Raw genomic sequence first — 19,534 nt, forward strand, 5'->3', positions numbered from 1 at the left:
TGGATAAGTGGATGGGTGGATGGATAAATGGGTGGGTGGATGGATAAATGGGTGGGTGGATAAATGGATGGATGGATGGATAAGTGGATGGATGGATGGATAAGTGGATGGGTAGATGCATAAGTGGATAGATGAATGGTGGGTGGGTGGATGGATAGGTGGGTGGGTGGGTAGGTGGCTGACTGGATGGATAGATGGAAGGAAGGAAGAATGGGAGGACAAATAAATTCACACCAGGCTCTGTTGTGTCCTCTGATTACATACACCGGTAGAAGAGGGAGTTAGACATTAGGATTTATGCTCGGTGTAGTCAGCACTAAGATAAGGATGCATGGAGCATGCAAGAATACAGGTGAGGGACCTTCGGTTCAGGGGGATTCACAGAGGCCTGAGTGGAGATCCGGGTTGAGACCTGAAAGACAGATAAGAGGCAAAGTCATGTTCCAGGCAGGGCACAGCGTGGCCAAAGGAGAGTTTAGGTGGAGAAGGTGAGGCAGGAGTGGCCAGACCCATGGGCCAACAGTCCAACCTTTCGCCCCATTCTCCTTGTCAACCCAGGACGCCTGAGGGCAGGGTCTGGGTCCTCCTCCTGGCACAGGCCCAGCCACAGCAGCAGAGAGCATGGGGAGAGTACAGAGGGAGTACCGGCAGAGAGACTATGGACAGCGTACGGCACGGTGGGGCTTGGGCGCCATGAGACGGCCCTGGCCCCACACCAGGGTTTGGATGGGAGGCTGGGGGCCAGGCCCTCACCCCTCCAGGTGTAGCCCAGGGCGGGGCAGTGGCAGCTGTGCCCTGGCCAGGGTGAGGTGGCTGGCACACCCCCGGTGCCCTGGTCTCCTCTAAGTGTCCTGCTCTCTGGGGATGACACTCAGCAGGGTTTGACCATGATTCCTGCCTGAAGTCCCAGGGGTTCCCCCCAGTTTGTTCTAGAAACAGGATCTGGGCCCCAGGTGGTAAGACGCTGAGAGATGGAGGCAGCATCCCCTCAGCAGACCCCAGCAGCAGGGAGGGGAGCTCTGCCAGGAGCCCCTCCCCCCTCTACCCGGTCCCCTTCTCCATCATGAGACAGGTAGGTGGTCCTCGGGGAGCAGGTCCCACCACCTGCCCTCTCCACGATGGAAGCCAGGGCGGCCGTGGAGCCGGGAGACCCTGCCCAGGGTCCTGTCTGAGGAGCAAGGCTCCGTCCTGGGAATCAGAGGCTGCTTTTCCCGCGAGTGTGAGAGAGTGAAACCTCCGTCTCTAATTATACCCTGGCCCTTCTCCTCCTGCTGCCAAACCTTCCCACTTCAAAGGCCGTTGGCCTCTGGGCAGGGAGGGAAAGTTTCTGGGTGTCCTCAGGTCTTCCCTCCTCCTGGGGGTGGGGTCCCTTGGGAGCATCCGTCCCGGCTGGGGGAGGGGGTGCAGCCCAGGGCACCTCATCCTTCCGTGAGCCCTAGGGGCTCCGGGCCGTAACCTAGCTCACCAGACTGCCAGCCCGTGCAAATGGGTAGGCACTCAGCCCAGGACCCCAGCCCAGCCGCATCCCCAGCTCCTCTGGCCCTAGCTGGGTGGGACGCTGCGGCCCAGAGAGGTGGGGGTGGGAGCCTGGCCTGTTCCCCACACCCACGCCCAGCGCTTCTCCAGCTCCAGCCCCTCTCTGGCCCTCCGTGCCCACCTGCAAGCGCCGCACCCGCTACACACCCTCTAGAAGCTCTGCTCTCTGGAGTCTGGCCCCAGCCCCAGGCAGCAGGCCCCCCACCGCTGGGGCTCTTCTGAGCCCTGGCTCATCCCAAGTTCTCTGCCCTGGGCTGCCCCTTCCCCAGGCTCTGCCTCCAGACCCTCTTGCTAGAGACACACAGGATGGCACCTCTAAGACCACGTGGCCACCTTGAGCTGGTGGCGCTGGGGAGTGCTGCCCCAGGCCAGAGCCACACCAGAGAGGGAGGCAGGGGTCAAGGGGCAGGGGCGGGCCTGGCCCAGGCTCAGGGCACGGTGCCCAGAGATGCCTGGAGTGTGGGGGAGGCAGAGCCCGGGTTCCCAGGCTGGGGATCAAAGCAGCTGGAACGGGCGGCTGATGAGACAGGGAGGCCGTGTGTACCTGGGGAGGCCCTGTGGGCGAGGCCGAGACGTTAAAGACCCTACCCCGGGGATGGGATGCGGGCCAGGCCCCCACCAGCCATGCAGCTGGATGGTTCCCACAGGGCTGCAATGGAGTAGATGTCAGTGCTGGGCCTGGGGTGGCACGCCGGGGTGGGGACGCCAAGCAGAGCTGGCTGTGTGGGGGGAGTACCAGGGGGTGAAGGCCCACTCGGTGGTACTAATAGAGGCTGAGTGTTCAGAATGAGGGAGGTGATTTCCTCTCTGCTCAGCACTGATCAGGTCTCCCAGGCCGAACTCCCAGGCTCTGTCCCAGGAGCCCTCCCCAAGCCCTGAGCCATCACCCCACCTGCACTTTCCAAGTCCCGTTGCTCCCAACATTGCCCATCCTAGAGCTGCCTGCTGGCCTGGCCCTGTGTGTGGAGGTGCCAGCTGCCTCCAGCCTAGTGGCCCCCAGGGCCAGGATCGGGGTGCCCACGGAGGTGGTTGAGGATGCCCGTGAGGTGGTCAGTCAGCGGTGGCTCAGTTAAGACGAAATACTCTTCCCTTGAGAACTCCACTGCAGGAAGGAGGGAAGCAGTGGGGGTGGGGGGCGGGCAGTGAGGAAGAGGAAGGAAGGGAGGAGGGAGGGAGGGAGGGAGGAGGGAGGGGAGGGGGGGAGGGGGGGAGGAGGGGAGGGAGGAGGGAGGGAGGGGGGAGGAGGGAGGAGGGAGGGGGGAGGGAGGAGGGAGGAGGAAGGAGGGGGGAGGGAGGGAGGGGGGAGGAGGGAGGAGGGAGGGAGGGGGGAGGGAGGGGGAGGGGAGGGGGGAGGGAGGGAGGAGGGGGGGGGAGGGAGGGGGGAAGGGGGGGAGGGAGGGAGGAGGGAGGAGGGGAGGGAGGGAGGAGGGAGGAGGGAGCGGGGGAGGAGGGAGGGGGGAGGAGGGAGGGGGGAGGGAGGAGGGAGGGAGGAAATGGGGAAGGAAGAAAGGGGGAGGGAGGAAGATCCCAGGACCCCTCAGGCCTCTGAAGCGCGCCTCCCGCCTCACCTGCCCCCCCCACATTATACCATGAGAGGCCCCGAAACTCACTGCCTCTTCCCAGACCATTTGATCTCGATTTCAAAGGGGTCTTTGTGCCGTGCCTGCTGGCATGTGGGCCTGGCCGCTCCTGACTCACCTGTCCCTCCCTCCCCCAGGCCGGGCAGCTGAGCCAGGGAGCAGGTGTGGCCTGGCCCTGCCCCTCCCCGCGGCTGGCCAGCCTCCTGGGGGCTGGGGGTGCAGCCCGATGGCCCCCTCCTGGCCCGCCCCAGTCTCTCCCCAGCCCCTCTCTCGTTCTCTGTCCCCGCTCCCTGGGAAAACAAGCCGCCGGTCTCCTTGGTCAGGGGGACAAATGCCAAATGGGCCGAGGCGGTTCCCAGAGGGTGGGCAGGGGGGTGAGGCCTCGCAGCTGGGCAGCAGCCTCAGCAAATGGTGTGTGTGGTCAGGCCTCTCCGCCCACCCCCCTGGGGCTCCCAGCCCCCCACAGACTCCTCCTGGGGGGGCCATAAAGATTTGTTGACCGACTTCCCCTTGGGCAGCCGTGGGCAGCGGGCACAGAGACGGAGTCAGGTCTGGTGCTGGGCAGGCCTGACGGTGCCCACACTCTGAAGAGGGGTCCTGAGGAGGGGCAGGGTCTCCTTGCCTGCACGGATTCCCAACCCTGGCACCACTGTGGGAGCCCCAAGGCCTCTGGGGGCAGGGCCACCCTCTCCCCCTGCAGGCTGTCCTGGTCCCAGCCCCCCACCCCCCAGTTCTCCCTCTGCAGGCAGTGGCCCCAAACACCCGCGCCCACCCCTTCCAAGGCCCTTCTCCCCTCTATGGGTCTTTCTCTGCAGGGACTCCTGCCAGCAAACACCCAGGGGCCCCTGAACCACATGCTGGCCCTGGGGCTTGGAGGTGAGGGCGCAGGGACCACCCAGCTCCGCTGCAGGGAAGCCACCTTGGGGACACCGTGGGGTGGGGGCCTAGCCCTGGACACTGGACGTCTCGGCCCTTCACGCGGCAACGCTCTTCTGAGTGTCCGCTCTGTCGGGCATCGCATGAGGTACAGGGGAGCCGAGTGGCCCGGGCATCCTGTCCCCACAGAGCTCCGAGCTGGGGTGATTTTGGCCAGGCCGACAAGCCTGGAAGCACAGGGGTCTGCACCCCCAGGAGTCTGCTGTCTCCACACTCAGGAGCCGGGGGGCTCTAGTCTCGCCTTGGGAGGAACTGATGGCATTTGGGGTTTGGAACTCCCCCGCGCTACCCGCCCCGAGGTGTACCCCCGCGCCAGATGCCTCCTCCCGAAGCCTTGCCCGAGGAGCTGTTGAAACCTAACCTGAGGGGCAGCTGAGGGGCAGGGTGACGTTCCACCCCGAGCCTGCCAGAAGGCTCAGCTGGTGCTTGGGTGACTCCACACAACCTCAGGCGCCTTCTGGGGACCCAGTAGGTCAGGGTGCCTGGCGTGTCCGTCTGGCTGTTTGCCACCTCTCTGGGGATCCCCGGGGAAGGGACAGTGGTTTCTAGGAAGCAAGTGGGCAGACAGCGCTGCCCAAATGGTCACAGGCATTTCCTACGGGGGCGGGGCCGCAGCTGAGTCAAGCCAGGCAGGGCCGCTCCCTGTGAACCCCACGTGGGGCCTGGGCACCATCATCCCAGTGCTCCCGGCACCCGCCGGCATCACCCAGGAGCAGCAAGTGGGCAAGACATGGACCACCAGGGACTGGGGCAGGGAGGGGGCTCCCACAGGGCGGGGGAAGATGGCAGGGGAGCGGGGCCCGCAGCCCGTGTGTGTCCACAGGTGCCTGGGCGGGAAGAGGCAAGCTGGGGGTGGCGGGCCAGGCTGGGCACTGCTCATGTTCTGGCCACGGTGCCCAGGGAGCTCTGGGGGCCAGCAGGGGCCTCCAGGATCTCACGCCTGGATGTTCTTTGTTCCAGGCTCTCTGGCTGCAGGCCCATCGGCCAACTCCAGGTCCTGGGCAGAAGCGTGGGGCTGGGGGACAGAGAGCAGACCTGTGCTCCCTGCATTCCTGCCTCGGCCAGAAGCCTGGAGGACACCGCCCAGGGAGGGGGTGGCCCAGGCGGCCTGTGCCCCCACAGGAGCGCCCCTACTTGAGGCGGGCTGCCTCTCCCAGCCACACTCTTGAAAACAACGGGGACTCAGCCCTCCTGCCTCCAGGGCTGAGGCCCCTCGGACCAGCCCCCGGCCGCCGAGTGAACACCGGTGCGCCTGCGTCTCGGGCCCTCCTCACGCTCACACCTGCCGCCAGCTCAGCTGTCCACATCCGGAGAGGAGCCCAGATGATCCGGGGAAGGCTGGCGAGCGGGCGGAGAAATCAGAACCTTAGACGCTGGGAACGTGAAATGGGGCAGCTGCTGGGAAATCAGGCGGCAGCTCCTCGAGGGATTAAACGCAGAGTTGCCAGATGGCCTAGCCGAGCCACTGCTGGGGGGACATGTACCCAGGCGCAAGGACTGCATGGCCACACGATGCCTGGACACACAGGCTCATGGCAGCCAAGAGCCGAGTGTCCGTCAACAGGTGAAGGATAAGCTACACGTGGAACGTCCGGTCCGTGGACTGTCTCTTAGCCGTGAAGAGAACTGAGGACAGATGCAGCTCAACCTGGGAGGTCACGCCCAGCGAGAGGCCAGCCCCAGAGACCACATCGCTTATGATTTCCCCTTACGGGCAACGTCCAGAACGGAGGAGTCCAAGGAGGGCAGAAAGAGGCTGAGGTGGGGGGCCACGTGGTGGTTGGGGGACCCCGACCTGATGAGGGGTTTCTCCTGGAGGAGATGAAGAAGTCCTAAACTTGACCGGGGTGACGGCCGCCCGTGTTTGTGAATACGCTGAAGACCCTGAATGGTGCACTTGAAACGCGCAGACGGGACGCCACATGAATTCCACACCAATCACGCTGCTGAGACACAGACATGCGCAGGGTCCCCAGCCAGGCAAGGCGCCCGGCTCCACACAAAGGCGCAGGGCTGCGTCCCCTGCCACGGACAAGGGTGGGTGGCCGCTGGAGCCAAATGGGCTTGGGAGGGGGGCCCAGGCCCCGCTCCAGTTGCCGTGGGTCAAGAGAGCTGTTTGTTCAGGAGGTCTGGGCCCTGCTCCCGGCCTGCCCAGAGCCCTCCTCGCCTGCCCCCCACACCTCGCCTCTGCCGGCCCCTCTCGAGCCCTCCCAGAAGGATGTTTTCCAGGGGCCTGCTGAGCAGATGGCATTTAGAGCGTGGCCTGGGAGCCTGGTGGGAGCCAGCCCCTCGCCCCGCCCGGTCCAGCAGCCGCCGGTCTCCTCCGGAGGGTCCGGGCCTGCCCAGCGCCTGCCCAGCTGTGTTGCAGCCCCTCTGAGACCAGGCCCCGGAAGGCCTGGCCCCACGGGCGGTCCTGGGCATTAGAGAGGCTGAGGGCAGGGCCTGCGGTCCCCCAACCCCCAGTGTGAATGGGTTTTTTGATCCTCAGGATAAGAACAGCTGGGGAGGCCCAGGCAGCTCGGTCTCAGCCTGGCAGCCCGGGGAGCCCAGCCCAGTGGCCGAGGAAGGGGAGGCGTCTCAGCAGGCATCTCGGGGGCTCCCACTTCCCTCCCCCCAGACCCCGGCCCCTGATCACAGCCACATTCCCCACAGCTGGCCCCCATGTGGCCAGGCCATGCCCTGGGATCTGGTCAGGGTGGAAGGGGGTGGGAGTCTTTCCAGAAACGGGACCGTGAGTCACCAGCCAGCCCAGGAAGTGGCTGCCTCCTGTCCAGCCCTCCAGCTGACCACTGAGCCTCGGTTTGGACCACAGAGCAAGCCATTCCCTCACGGCCTCAGTGTCGACCGAGTGCCTTCTGCATCCTGACCTGAGGGGCTCCAGGCTCGAGGGGGCAGGATCCCTGTTGGCAGCCAGCACCCCCACTGAACTGGAGGGATGCCAGGCACTCTGGGGAGGACGGGGTCAGTGGGCCTGGAACATGTGTGGGAGGAAGGGCCTTCCCAGAGGGAGTGGCTCGTGGGGGGCGCGGAAGTCCAAGAGGACAAAGCGGGGGGCGGCGGGGGGATCTATCGGGAGGGGATGGGCCAGGGCCTCAGAGGTGGAGAGCAGGGGGTCCCTGCTGCCAAGGGTGTATCCCCGGAGACCAAGAGGAGGCAGCCTAAATCCCCTGACCGACCCGCCTGGCCCCAGACTACAGCCTTGGACCCAAGTGCAGAAAGAACCAGAGAGGAGGAACAGGTGACTCGAGGTCACATAGCAACCTAGGACCAGGCCCTGTGAACCTAAACCCCATTCCACTCGCTTCCAGACCCCTCTCCTGCCAGGGTGCTGGAATCTGCAGGGAGCAGAAGGTGGCAATTGAGGGGTCTTTTCAGGACAGGTCCTTTCTGGGTCCTCGAAAAATGAGCCTCCTCGCCTTCTGGGGGCTGGCTCCAGGTTGTGAGCAGGGCCCGGGCTCTGCACCCACCCTGCCGGTGCCTGAAAAGGATAGAGGCCTGGGGCTCGGGCCCTGGGGACACGGCAGGGCCGGCCGGCTCCGTCCGGAGCGGGTGATGTGTACCCGGCTTCAGGTCCGGCCCCCACAGTCAGGGCAGGAGGCAGAGGTCCACGCGTGGCTCCGTGTCATACGCGAGTGAGGGCCTGGCGGCCTCGTCCCCAGATCGGGGAGCCAGAGGTCACAGCGCTCACGTCTCCCCTCCCCGGGGAGGGTACACGTGCACGGCACGGGGAGCCCCCGACGCCCCACAGAGGCCTCCAGCCCGCAGGGAGCCCTGTGTGCCCCATGGAGACCGAGGCACAGCAGGTCCAAGCACTTGTCACAGCGTACCCACCTTCTAGACTCTAGACCGATCCCGCCCACCTCACCAGCCCAGGCACTGATGTGTCCTGCATCCTGGCCGATGGTGGGGGGTCAGGGGAGGGCTGTGTGCGTCTGCCCCTGAGCGCTCCACCCGCTCCGCTTTCCAGAGCCCCAGCCCCGGGGAGCGAGGCTGGAGGGGTGCAGCCCAAGAGCCCCCTATCTCCCCAGCCCCTCAGGCCAGGAGCAGGAAATGCTGGGTCACAGCTGTTCACATGTGTCTGCCCCACTCTCCCGCCAGCAGGGATGGTGGTGGGGAGGATGTGGGGGGGTGGTGACATGTTCTTTCTTGGGTCACAGAAGCTCCACCTCCCCCCATCTTCGGGAAGCTTGGAGGAGGGAGTTCTGGATCCCAGCCGGCTGGACAGCAGATTCCAGAGCCTTCTCCGGAGCCCCTCCTCCCCGCTCCCACCCCCTCCGCCCGGTCATGGCCCCCCGGGGGTGGGGTGGCTCCCCCACCTCCAGCTGAGTTATCCTCCCCGATGGAGGTGATTTCCTCTGCTCGGCCTCCTCCCCATGTTCGCCTCCAGAAAGACTAATTAAAAATGAACCGGGGCCAGGTCAGGGGCCGGCCCAGGCCCTCCCAGCTGTCAAAACACACTATGCCTGTGGGGTGACCTGGGCGGGGGTGGGGCCTGCCTGGCCCAGCTCGCAGGCCAGGGGGCTCCGGGACCCCTCCCTGCTGCAGTAGCTTCGACTCCATCCTGCTTGCCAACCCCCTCCACCAGCCCTGTGGCGTCAGGGATTCGTCACCATCGTTGCCCTTTAAGAGGCAGCCATAGAGTGTGGTCTGGGGAGACCCTCGGGGCTGTGGGGGTGAGCGTGCTGAGAGACATCAGGGGTGCAGGGGGAGGGTGTGGGGGCTTGGGGTGCATCTCGGCCTTAGTGTCCAATGGGCCTGGAGGGTGGGGGGGCCCAGACAGGTCAGGAGATATGAAGGCCCGATTGGGCAGGCCAGAAATGGTGCAGGTATGGCTCTGAGCTAAGGATGGTCCCTGAGGTGGAGAGTGGACACGTCGGTCCATGGCTGTGGGTTGGAACTGGTGAGGGGTCTTCGGGATGGAGTCCTCCTCACAGGCAGTTGGTACAGAAGGACCCTCAACAGATGCTGGGGCCAGAGGGCTTGTCTGGGCTGGGAGGGGCAGGTTTGGGGCAAGGAGTGGTGAGCCCAAGGTGCCAGGATGGGGGGTCGCCAAGCCAGAGCCCAGGGAGGGGACGGGGTGTTCCAGGGTGGGATGGCTAGGAGAGGCAGCCGGGCCCGCTGGGCTCCCAGCCCACAGGATCAGGCCCTGCTGCAGGTCTGCTGCGTGACGGCCCCTTACCCGACAACCCAGCTGCAGGGGCAAGCCCATGGTCATGATCCTGGCCAGTGGTCAAGGTGATTTTTGGGGAGGCCGGGACAGAATGTCAGGCTTTGCTGGGAGCCTCATTGTGGAGGCAGGGAATGGGGAAGGGCCCCGAGAGGAGGCAGCCCCACCCAGTGAAGGGACCTCAGGTGAATCTCTGAGTCTCTGGCTCTGAGAGTCTTGCCCATGGGCTGGGAACAGAGCATGGAGCTGCTGCAGGGTGAAGGAGACCGTGGATGAGAAGAGGCATGTTTTGGAGCAGCTGCGAGGGAGCTGCTGGATTTAGGGTGATCCGGAGCCTGGGCGCCGGCAGCCAGCCGCTCCGGGGGTACCCTGGGTGGGGAGGGTGAGCAGGAGGCCTCCTGGACAGGTGCAGGGAGGGGCAGGCCTGGGCTGGAACCTGTATTTCAGGGCAATAAACTCCCCACTAGCCGAAACCAAGAGAAAGGGATGAGAGAAAGGAGATACAAGGCCCGAGCCTTCTCGGGCCCAAAGGGAGGCTCTTGTGGGGCAGCCCCACCTGTCTCTGGAGCCCAGGGGCAGCTGGGGAGAAGCTGGGGGCGGGGCGGGGGTCTGCTGGGGCCCCTGGCGGCCGCCTGGCTAATTACTCTGCAGAAGCCCGGAGCAGGGCCTGGCCTGAACGAGGCTTCAGCCTTTTAAAGGACAAGGCAATGTGAACTCAGCTTTACTGTCCGGCACTACACGTAGGCCAACTCAACGGACATAATTCTGAGCAAACTCTGGGAGATGGTGATGGACAGGGAAACCTGGCAAGCTGCAGTCCCTGGGGTTGCAAAGAATCGGACATGTAACTCAGTGACTGAACAACAGTGTGTATAGAGGGGTTTCCCTGGTGGCTCAGGCAGTTGAGAATCTGCCTGCAATGCAGGAGAACCGGGTTCGATCCCTGGGCTGGGAAGATCCCCTGGAGAAGGGAATGGCTACCCACTCCAGTATTCTTGCCTAGAGAACCCCATGGACAGAGGAGCCTGGTGGGCTAATGTCCATGGGGTCGCAGAGTCGGACACGACTGAGTGACTGACACAATGAAGACACAGAATGTGTAGGACCCGCCGTAAGACGGGGAGAGGCCACAGGCTGTGAGGCGTCCAGCCAGGGCGGCTCTGCCTCTGTGAGACCCACACTGGAAGCAGAGCTGGGGGGCCGGGCAGCCGCCAGCACAGGGCTCCAGGCCGCCCGCCCGCCAGCGTTTTTCCTTTCTTCCCTCCCCTGCATATGCTGGTTTGTCTGCGTCGAGCCGCACAGCCTGTTTTGTCAACGAGAGCCCTTTGGCTGAGGTCAGGCCCAGCCCCACACGTGATACCTGCCCTGCCTCAGCCGCAGGCCAGCCCGCCCACCCCGAGGGCTCTGGGCCCAGGGTTTGGGGACCACAGTGCCTGGGCCCCCCCAGGCCAGGGGCGCTCACGGCTCACAAATGAGCCGTCTCCCCATCCTCACCCCTCGAGGGAAGCCATCACCCTTCCTGCAGGTGAAGAAAAGGAGGCGACCAGCGAACATTCAAAGACACTGCATCAGAGAGAGGACGCAGTGTCCCTGAGCAGCCCAGAAAGGGCCCCCGCTGGACGGGGAGGGCGTGGGGCAGCTGTGAGTGTGGGGGCGTAGCAGCAGGTAGGCAGGACGCCCCGTCGCCTAAGGGGGCTGAGGGCACGTCGAGGCGGTGTAGCCTGGGAGGACTTTTTGGAAGAGGAAGAGGAATTTCAGGGGTGCCTGGAGGCTAGACACGTCTCTTGACCCCAGTTTTCCCCCTATGAGGAGGGGAGAAGATGCTTGTCCTACTGGATGATCGGGTTCATTTTGCTTCGATTTTTAGAAAAGGGCAGATGAGCTCATGGACAAGAAGTTTCTAGGGCTTCTGCTCCCTCCATGTGGGTCTGTTTCCCATTTGCACAGTGGGTCCAAGAAGTTTCACGTCCCAGGATTCACCGGCGAGCCCCGGAGACCTACAGGCTGAGCCCTGGGCGAACCAAGGCCGGTCCCGGCTCAGCACACTCCCCACCCATTTCAGGAGCCCAGGAGGCAGCTTCTGGGACTTGCCAAGGGCTCAGAGGTCCACACCCTCCCAGCCCAGAGAGCCACTCATGAGGCGTCAACAGAGCAAAGAGGAAGCTGGGCTGGGAACTCAGTGGTGCAACCGGGTCCTTGGTGCCGACGACCTCAGGAGCTTGTGCAATGAAGCTGGGGTCCGGAAAGCCGGCCGCCTGTGGTCGCACGCAATGGGCAGGCCAAGGGTCACGCAGGAGGCAGCCCGCTGGTCCTGGCGGCCCCGGACGAGCCACGACGACAGCTCACCCCCACCTGAGCCGGCCAGCGGGACCCCAGCCCCCGTCCCGGCCTCGGAGGCCCACACTTGCCACCCCCCAGCTCCAGGGCCTCCTCCCTGGGGGCTCCCAGGGTACAGGCCGTCCTCCCCCCACGCTTAAGTGGCGACTGTCCTCCATCCCAGGAGACCTGTCCCATCCTCGTCCCTGTCATGGCGCCCTTCCGGCCCTTGATCCCCCGGGACAGAGCAGGAGGCCTGGCCCTCGGTCAGAGCCGGGCTCTGCTTTTAAAAACAGACCTGGGTTCGAATCCTGACAGACCCTCCTCCGAGCACACCCTGCGGCAAAACACTTTCTGTGCACAGGGGTCACGACGGGGCCATGAAGGGGTCCACTCGGGGGTCATGGTGGGGTCCACTCGGGGGTCATGATGGGGCCAGGAAGGGGTCATGACGGGGCCAGGAAGGGGTCCACTCGGGGGTCATGATGGGGCCAGGAAGGGGTCATGATGGGGCCAGGAAGGGGTCCACTCGGGGGTCATGATGGGGTCCACTCAAGGGTCATGACAGGGCCATGAAGGGGTCCACTCGGAGGTCATGGTGGAGTCCACTCGGGGGTCATGGTGGGGTCCACTCGGGGGTCATGGTGGGGCCATGAAGGGGTCATGACAGCGCCATGAAGGGGTCCACTCGGGGGTCATGGTGGGGTCCACTCAAGGGTCATGACAGGGCCCATGAAGGGGTCCACTCGGGGGTCATGGTGGGGTCCACTCGGGGGTCATGATGGGGCCAGGAAGGGGTCCACTCGGGGGTCATGATGGGCCCATGAAGGGGTCCACTCGGGGGTTATGAAGAGGTGGTTAAGAGGTCATCACTCAGGGTTGATGACGGGGGTCATGAGGGGTCCTCTCGGGGGTCATGCTGGGGTCTACTCGCTGGCTGGGAGCCCCCCGAGAGGAGGCCCGAGGCTTCAGTCTGGGAGGGCCCTCGGGGCTCCTTGCTGAGAGGAGAGCCCGAGGTGGGCTGGGAGGCTCTGGGGGAACCGTGCAGGGGAGCAGCCGAGAGAGGTCCCTGCAAGCCACGGGGGCCCAGGCCAGGGCAGCAGGAGGCGGGCCCAGGCCTGGCCCAGCCCAGCGTGTGCCAGGAAGCTGGCCCAGCAGGGCACAGGAGCGACAATGTGGTGACCTCGCGCCGGCTCCTCCCACAGCTCCTGGCTGGCGGGACTTCCCCCAGCTTTGCCCAGCACGGGGCTGGGAGGAGGAGGCGGGGGTTACGATGTCGCTGGCGCCGCCTAGCAGCGACAGCCCCCAGAGGACAGCCCTAGAGTGTAAGACGGGGCCTGCGGGCCCTCCCCCGGGACTCCTAGACCCAGGGCAGGTCAGATCTGGGCTTGGGAGGGGCCGGCTGGACCCTGGTTATCTCGGCTCCCCCGACAGGACGCTAGATACAGAGCCCAGAGCCCCCGGCCAGGCAGGTTATCAGGGGCCACGGAGAGCCTGACCTCACCAGACCCAGGCTAGGCAAGGGGGCGGGGTGCCTGAAGCGTTTCCAGCCCGCCCGGTACCCGCTATCTGGGGCAGCCTCGCCCAGCCCAAGATAATTGCCCAGAGCAGAGATAGACACTGGGAATAAGGCCAGGGGGCCAGCTCCCAGCTGGGGAGGGAAGATCCGCCAGGCCAGGCCAGGCCCCAGCCAAGGGAGGTGGGCCCTTGGGAAGGCGGTCTGGCCTCAGTGGAGTAGCTCAGCCCAGCGCTCACTGCAGGGGGATGAGTTGAGTGTCCCACTACAGAGAAGGCCCAGGACTGGGCTGCCCGGGGCCCAGGTATGTTGAGCAAGAACCCAGACTGTGGCTCATGTTCCCAGCTTCCTGCCCCAAGGACCCTCTTCCTGGGACAGGCCACACCGTCTGCGGGCCTGGCTGGGTGCTCTCCCCTGGGGAGGGGGCTTCAGGATGGAAGGGGTGTGCCTGCCCCAACCCGGGGCTCCCAGGGCAGCCCAGCTCTGCCAGGGACCTGTTGGCCGGAGCCCAGCACCCCAGGCAGGGCCTCCCCAGTGCCAGGCCCAGCGCATGACTCCTGACCCAGGCAGGGGAAGGAGACACCTGCCCCACCCTCCCGGGGCGCCAGGGGCTCGTGAGAGCGGACAGCGCCTGGAAGAACGGGATACACAAAGCCCCTCTTCCCACGCGAAGGTCCTTCCAGGGCCCCCAGCCCAGACCCACCCGGCGCCCGGGGCCTGTCTTCCTGCCCACTCTTGCGACACGCGGTGAGGGCTGCACAGAAACCCTATCCCAGGCTCAGGCCCTGACGTGCCCCCGCTGCCTGTGTCGTTCGGCTCCTCTTCGTGGCGGGCAGCCAGTCTGAGGCCCCATGGAGAAGCTGTGGTCCTGCCCGCAGGTTCTCCACGGGGCAGGATGGGCACTGCCTCCCAGCCAAAGGGGCTCTGAGACGGGACCTCCACAAAGGCCTCCATCCCGTCAGCTGGCCAGGATGGTGGACGAAGCCAGCCCCTGATCCTCTGGCAGCCTGGGGCGAGTCCACCCAGAGCCAGCCCCTCAGCATGCCCACGTGGGCATGGGCCTCTGCCCGGGACCCTCGTCAGATCCTGGGGCTGGGACATGCTTGCTGCTCCCCTGCGAGAGGGGCGGGGAGCCCCTCCCCTAGGCCAGGGGCTGCCCCAGGAAGCCCCCCTGTCTCCTGGGAGAAGGGGTTCCGTGCAGCCTGTGGGAGAGGGACAGTGAACGCCTTGGGGAGGTGCTGGGTGCTGGGCAGGCACGTCCCGTCTTGGGAAGCTTCTCTAGGACCTGAGCAATCAGAGCTGCAGAGAAGCAGCAGGTCTGACTGGTGAGGGGGCACCGGACACCCCAGGACCCTCCAACCTCAAGCCCAGCCTCCATCCCCCCACCCCCCTGCTCCTCTTGGGTGGTGGGGGTGGGGCAGGCCAGCGCAGGTGGGTAGGTGGGCAGGTGACCTGGTACCCTGGCTTCCTGCTCCCAGCAGTGGCCCCCACAGGTGGGGCTGGTGACAGGGGCCTTCCTTCCTCCGCAGCAGATGGCGAAGGCGCCGCGGTGACAAGGGATAAACAAGCCGTGGGCCTCCTCTCCATGGTGGTGCTGCTGGAGCGGGGTTCTCACAGTGGGTTCAGTGGAGGAGGGGGGTTGGCCTGGCAGCCAGAAGCCTCCTGGAGGCAGGCAATCCCCTCTCTGCATGAGGCCCAGGCCCCTCCAGCTGCTCTCCACACGGAAGCTGGCAGGGTCGCCCTGCATGAGTGTGCAGGTTGGGCACTGTGCAAGAGACCGGAAGCCATCAGGGGAGTGGCCCTGCCTACACCAGGCATCTTTCTAAACCTCGAATCAGAACCCCTTCTCAAGAGCTGGCTTAAACCTGGAGCAATGCGCCCCCCACTCCCCACCCCAAGGGATGAAGCTGGACTTCTCTGCCCCCACCCCGCCCCCCGTGGCTCTCAGCCTGAGTCTCAGCTCCGCCCTGAGCTCCGTGCTCCTGCTGCCGCTGCTGTCCCTGTCGGCACCTCAGTCACCCCGTGCCGCCACCTCCTGGTCCCTGAGATATCTTTCCCTCCCCGTGTCCTGGCCTCTTGGTCTGCGGGCTCTGTCACTGTGCATCTCACAGATGTTTGGAGGAGGCAGCAGAACAGGAGGGCCTGGGCGCCAGGTTCTGCTGGGGAGGGGACCGAGGCCTGGGGCTGAGAGGGGAGCTGGGATGTAGGGAGCAGAGGGCCCGGGGAGCCTCTGGTCAGGGGCACAGTCCAGGGTCAGGGCCAGCGAGCTCAGTGTCCCTCCCTCCTGCATCTCTGCTCCTGTGGCTGCCCACTGCCCACCACCCACTGCCCACTCCAAGTAGCACTGGCATTCAAGGGCCACCCCCAGGGCTCCTGAGAAGAGCCTGTATCTCCCCCAGCCTTGAGGGGGTCGTGATGGCCCTTTGTGGGGCCTGGCTGGGCCCTCGGGACATCTGAAACCCAGGAGACTCTGGAGGCTCACTGGGGTTTCCAGGCCCACTGACGGCGCTGGGCGGTCCATTCTCCCCCAACCCATTCCCACCAAGGCAGCTCCGGGAGTCGAGGGTGGCACATGCCCGGGCAAGGCCCACTGCAGCTGGCGGCTCCAAGGACAGCAGCGCTGCCCCCCGGCTGGCTCACTCCCCCTTGGGAGTCAGGGTTCAGGGAGGCGCCCGCCCACACCCTCCTGGCTCTGGGCCCCAACTGTCTTCCTCCCTGCTTCTTTCCAGTGAAGCAGGGACCCAGAAACCAGACTTCCATGAGCCAGAGGGCTCAAGGGCCCTCTGGGGTTGGGGGCTCTCCTGTCTTCCCCCACGCTGGGGAGCAGCAGCTTCTCAGGCCTCCACAGCCGTCCCCGAGGGCCAGCGCAGCTCGGGTTTCAGCAACCCCGCTGGGAGGGATGTGCTCTGACAGCCCGCCTCTGCAGACCCCCGCAGGCCACATGGCCCGACTGCCCCCTGAACCTCCTGCAGGAGACAACCGTGGCCTCCAGCTGCGTGCAGCTGCGCACTGCTGGCGGGGGGGGGGGGGGGGGGGGGGGGGGGGGGGGGGGCGCGGAGTCGATGGGGTGGAGGGAGCTGTGGCAGGGGGTGGCCTCCAGGCCAGTCCAGGAAGGGCCAGGGAAGCAGCCCCGGCTGGCCTGGCCTGGCCTCCTCTCGGGCGCCAGCAGGGTGGACACCAGCTGACACTCACACCCCCACCTGCCACACCTTCCTCCTCGGCTCAGCGTTTTCTCACGCTCGGAGCTGGCACAGCAGACCCTGCCGTGCTGGGACTTGTCACCCCGATCCCAGGAAGGTGGGCGAGGCCTTCCTCGGGGCCTGGAGGCAGGGGCCGCTGCAAGTCAAGACACGGCCTGGAGCGGAGGGACGCCGGGTTACAACACTGGCTGAGCAGCTGCAGGAGGCCCAGCCCACGCCTGGCACGTGTCCCAGCCCGTCTGCCCACCTTGGCACCCACCCCCCGCCGGGGAGGGCGGAGAGCATGGGTGGGTAGGGGGAGGCAGGTTCCCACCTTTCTTTGAGTGGGAACCAGGGCTGGGGGCCAAGGCCCCGCCCCTCTCTTGTCCCGTTTCCCCCGCTTTGAGGTGGGGTATCCAGCTCATCCAAAAAACTGAGCTGGGACACCTGTGTGCACGCACGGCGCTCAGCACGATGTCGGAGCCCGGGGTGAGGTCAGCGTGTGACCTCACTTTTCCCCTCTGCAGGGGGTGACGGCACAGCTACCCCAGGGCCCCAGGGAGGCTCCAATAGGAAGTCCACACTGTGGGATTTCGGGCCGTACAGCGCCAAGGCTGTGCCTTCAAGGCATCAGGTCAGAAGTTCCTAAGGGCCCCTGAGGCCAGTGGGCTGCGGGACAGAGTCCAGTGGCCCCGATTCCCAGACCTCCTCAACCCCAGGACAAGATCTCGGGTTTCTCCGGCCAGAAGTGGAGGGGCTCACTCTCTGGCTGAGAGCGGGGAGGAGGGTTTCCCTCCAATCCCTTCAGGAGCTAATCCTCAGGTGCCAGGCCCTGACCCCCGAGCAAATCCATCTCACTTGAGCTCGGGCTGGCCCCCGGGTCTCCTCAACCCACGAGGTCCTAGAACGGGCCTGTGGCTTAAAAGACAACAGGCTTCTCTGGGCACCTGCTGTGCAGGCTAGCGGCGGCCCCAAGGAGGGTGGCGCCCAGGACTGCACGCGTCCCTGGCCTTTCAGATCCTCCGCAGCAGGATGGGGGTGGGGAGCAGAGTGGGACACAGGACAGGCTGGAGGGGGCGACCTGGACAGACCCCTCCTCTGTTCTGTTGTCACACAGGGAACCGGAAGCCAGGGCGGGTGCAGGCCCTTGGTTCACGAGCCACGCTGGGCCCTGGGAGGCACTGGGCCTGCCTGGCCTTAGCCTGCAGGCCTCTGGCTGGGCAGGAAGGAGGACATGGGGCACCTGGCTCTCAGGAAGGGGCCCCCAGTGGACGAGCTCCTCCTGTGATCATGGGCTGCTGTCGGAGGCTGGGGAGGGTGATAGGCCGGTCCCCCGGGAGGCAGCCCCTCGACACCCGGCCGCTCTCTGGCAACCCCCCAGGCAGGCGTGGGAATGTGACTGGCGGGAACAGGGCTTCTTCCCCCGGGAATCAGCGGCTGGGTGCCGGCCAAGGCCGGCCTGATCCAAAGAGGAAGCAGAGTTCAGCTGCTGGGGAGCAGACGAGCCCCTGGGGGCAGACGCAGCCGTGGAGATGGAGCTGTGGCCCCAGCCGGCTGAGCCTCGGGTGCAGTCACACCCCGAGCCCCGAACCCAGCCACCGACGCCCCTGACGGGGGCCACTGACCAGCTTCTGATCCCAGTAACAGGTCTCATCCCTCGGACCTTGCCCTGACCCCAAACCAAACTCAGTCCTGACCCAGGTCATAGACTGATCTCTACTGCCGGGTATAGACTGGAGCCCTGACCCAGGCGCAGACTGACCCCTGATCCCAGGCATACAGGCTTCTGATGCAGGCGCGGACTGATCTGCTCCAGACAGACCAGTGTCATGTCTGCTGATCTCAAATCCCAGCTCTGCCCACCCCTTTGCATCCTCAGCTTCACACCGGGACCTCCCTGGTTGCATTAGCAGAGGCCAACCACCAGGGTGAGGAAGGGGACTGTCCATTCTGCTGAATATCGTGTCCCTTCCTGCCCTGCCTCCAAAGGGATGCACAGCAGTGAGAGCGGAGGCAGGAGGGAGAGCTGCTGGCCTGGGGGCACCTGGGGGGCAAAGGCGGGCTGGTGTGGAGGTGGGAGGCCTGGTCAGCCTGGTGGGACCACGTCACCTCCAGCGTGTTTACCAGAAGGTCACCTCCACCACCTGGAAGGAGGAACACGCCCACCCCGCTTTGTGGACGGGGAACCCGGCAACACAGGGTCAGCGATTCCCAAACACGGGATCCGAGTCAGTCTGACCCAAAGCTCAGTCCGGCCATTTGCTGGAGCCTGACCTCAGCCTGACTCCGACAACAACTCCCTCCTGTGGGCTGGGGGTGCCTTCGAGGGGGTGGGGGAGCTTTGGGGAGGGAGGTGGTGTGGGAGGAGAGACTGGGGCCTCAGAGCTGGGGAGTCAGAGCCCGATCTGGGCCCCCGGGGGCAGGGGAGGAGGTCCGGGCCTCTCGGACCCCTGCGGCCACCGACTCGGGCTCCCTGAGCCTCCCAGGGTCCGACGCTGGGACTCTGAGCTTGGAGGGAAGGAAGCTGCGTGTATTCCGAGCTCTAATCTCAGCGCCTTATCGCCACCTGTTTGCCCATCGAGAGTTCAAACATGGACTGGAGGTCTCAGGGCCGTGGGCAGGGACTGCAGTATTTGCCCTGCTTCTCCCGGGGGTTATAAATAGCACAGAGCTTCCCAGTGCAGAGGGGTCTCCCGCGGGCACCACAAGCCAGGTGCTGTGCCTGCGCTGTTGACATTCCCCGGCTCTGAGTTTGGCTTACGATAGCGACACACGCGGATGTGGCCGGAGGGGACTTTTCTCATAGGAAAGCCCGAGAGACAGCTGGGCAACCCCCAACCCCCACCTCCCCGCACCGAGGGACGCGGCCGCCCCCCACGCCACCCCAGCCCACACCTGGGATGTGGGAAAGTCCTCTTGGAGAGGGACTGGGAGCAGCACAGCCTCAAGTCAGGGCCCCCCTGGGTGCCCAGGCTCTGCCTGAAGCAGGCAGTGCAGCCTGGTGGTGAAGAAACGCGAAAGTTCCATGCGCCTGGGCAGTGTGCGACCTGGGGGCCCCAGTTTCCAGCTACTAAACGCGGTGCTCGTGGGTCCCACACCCAGTCTCCAGACTGGGTCCCGTTGGGCCATCACCCCACCTCACCCAAAGGCTAGCACACCCCCCCACCCAGGCCTAAGGGGCTGCTGGCTGGCTGGCGGGCTCAGCAGGCTGGCACCCCTTCCCTCCCTGGCTGCTTCTAGGGAGGGCCCTTTTCCTTTCTGGTTTATTGGGGTTTAGTCATCCTCATCACCGAGTTTACAGGGC

The 19,534-nt window shown here is 65.5% G+C and overlaps 1 long non-coding RNA gene across 1 annotated transcript; it reads right to left on the reverse strand.

Moving 5' to 3' along the window:
• Positions 1 to 241: 241 nt before the first annotated feature.
• LOC139037430 (uncharacterized) lies at positions 242 to 3,226 on the reverse strand. Its single transcript, XR_011490225.1, has 2 exons — positions 3,147 to 3,226; positions 242 to 412 (listed from the first exon to the last, which is right to left on the reverse strand). It is a non-coding gene; the product is annotated as an uncharacterized lncRNA (long non-coding RNA).
• Positions 3,227 to 19,534: the final 16,308 nt, after the last annotated feature.

Source organism: Odocoileus virginianus, chromosome 2, assembly GCF_023699985.2.
Source record: "Odocoileus virginianus isolate 20LAN1187 ecotype Illinois chromosome 2, Ovbor_1.2, whole genome shotgun sequence".
NCBI classification, from domain to species: Eukaryota; Metazoa; Chordata; class Mammalia; order Artiodactyla; family Cervidae; genus Odocoileus; species Odocoileus virginianus.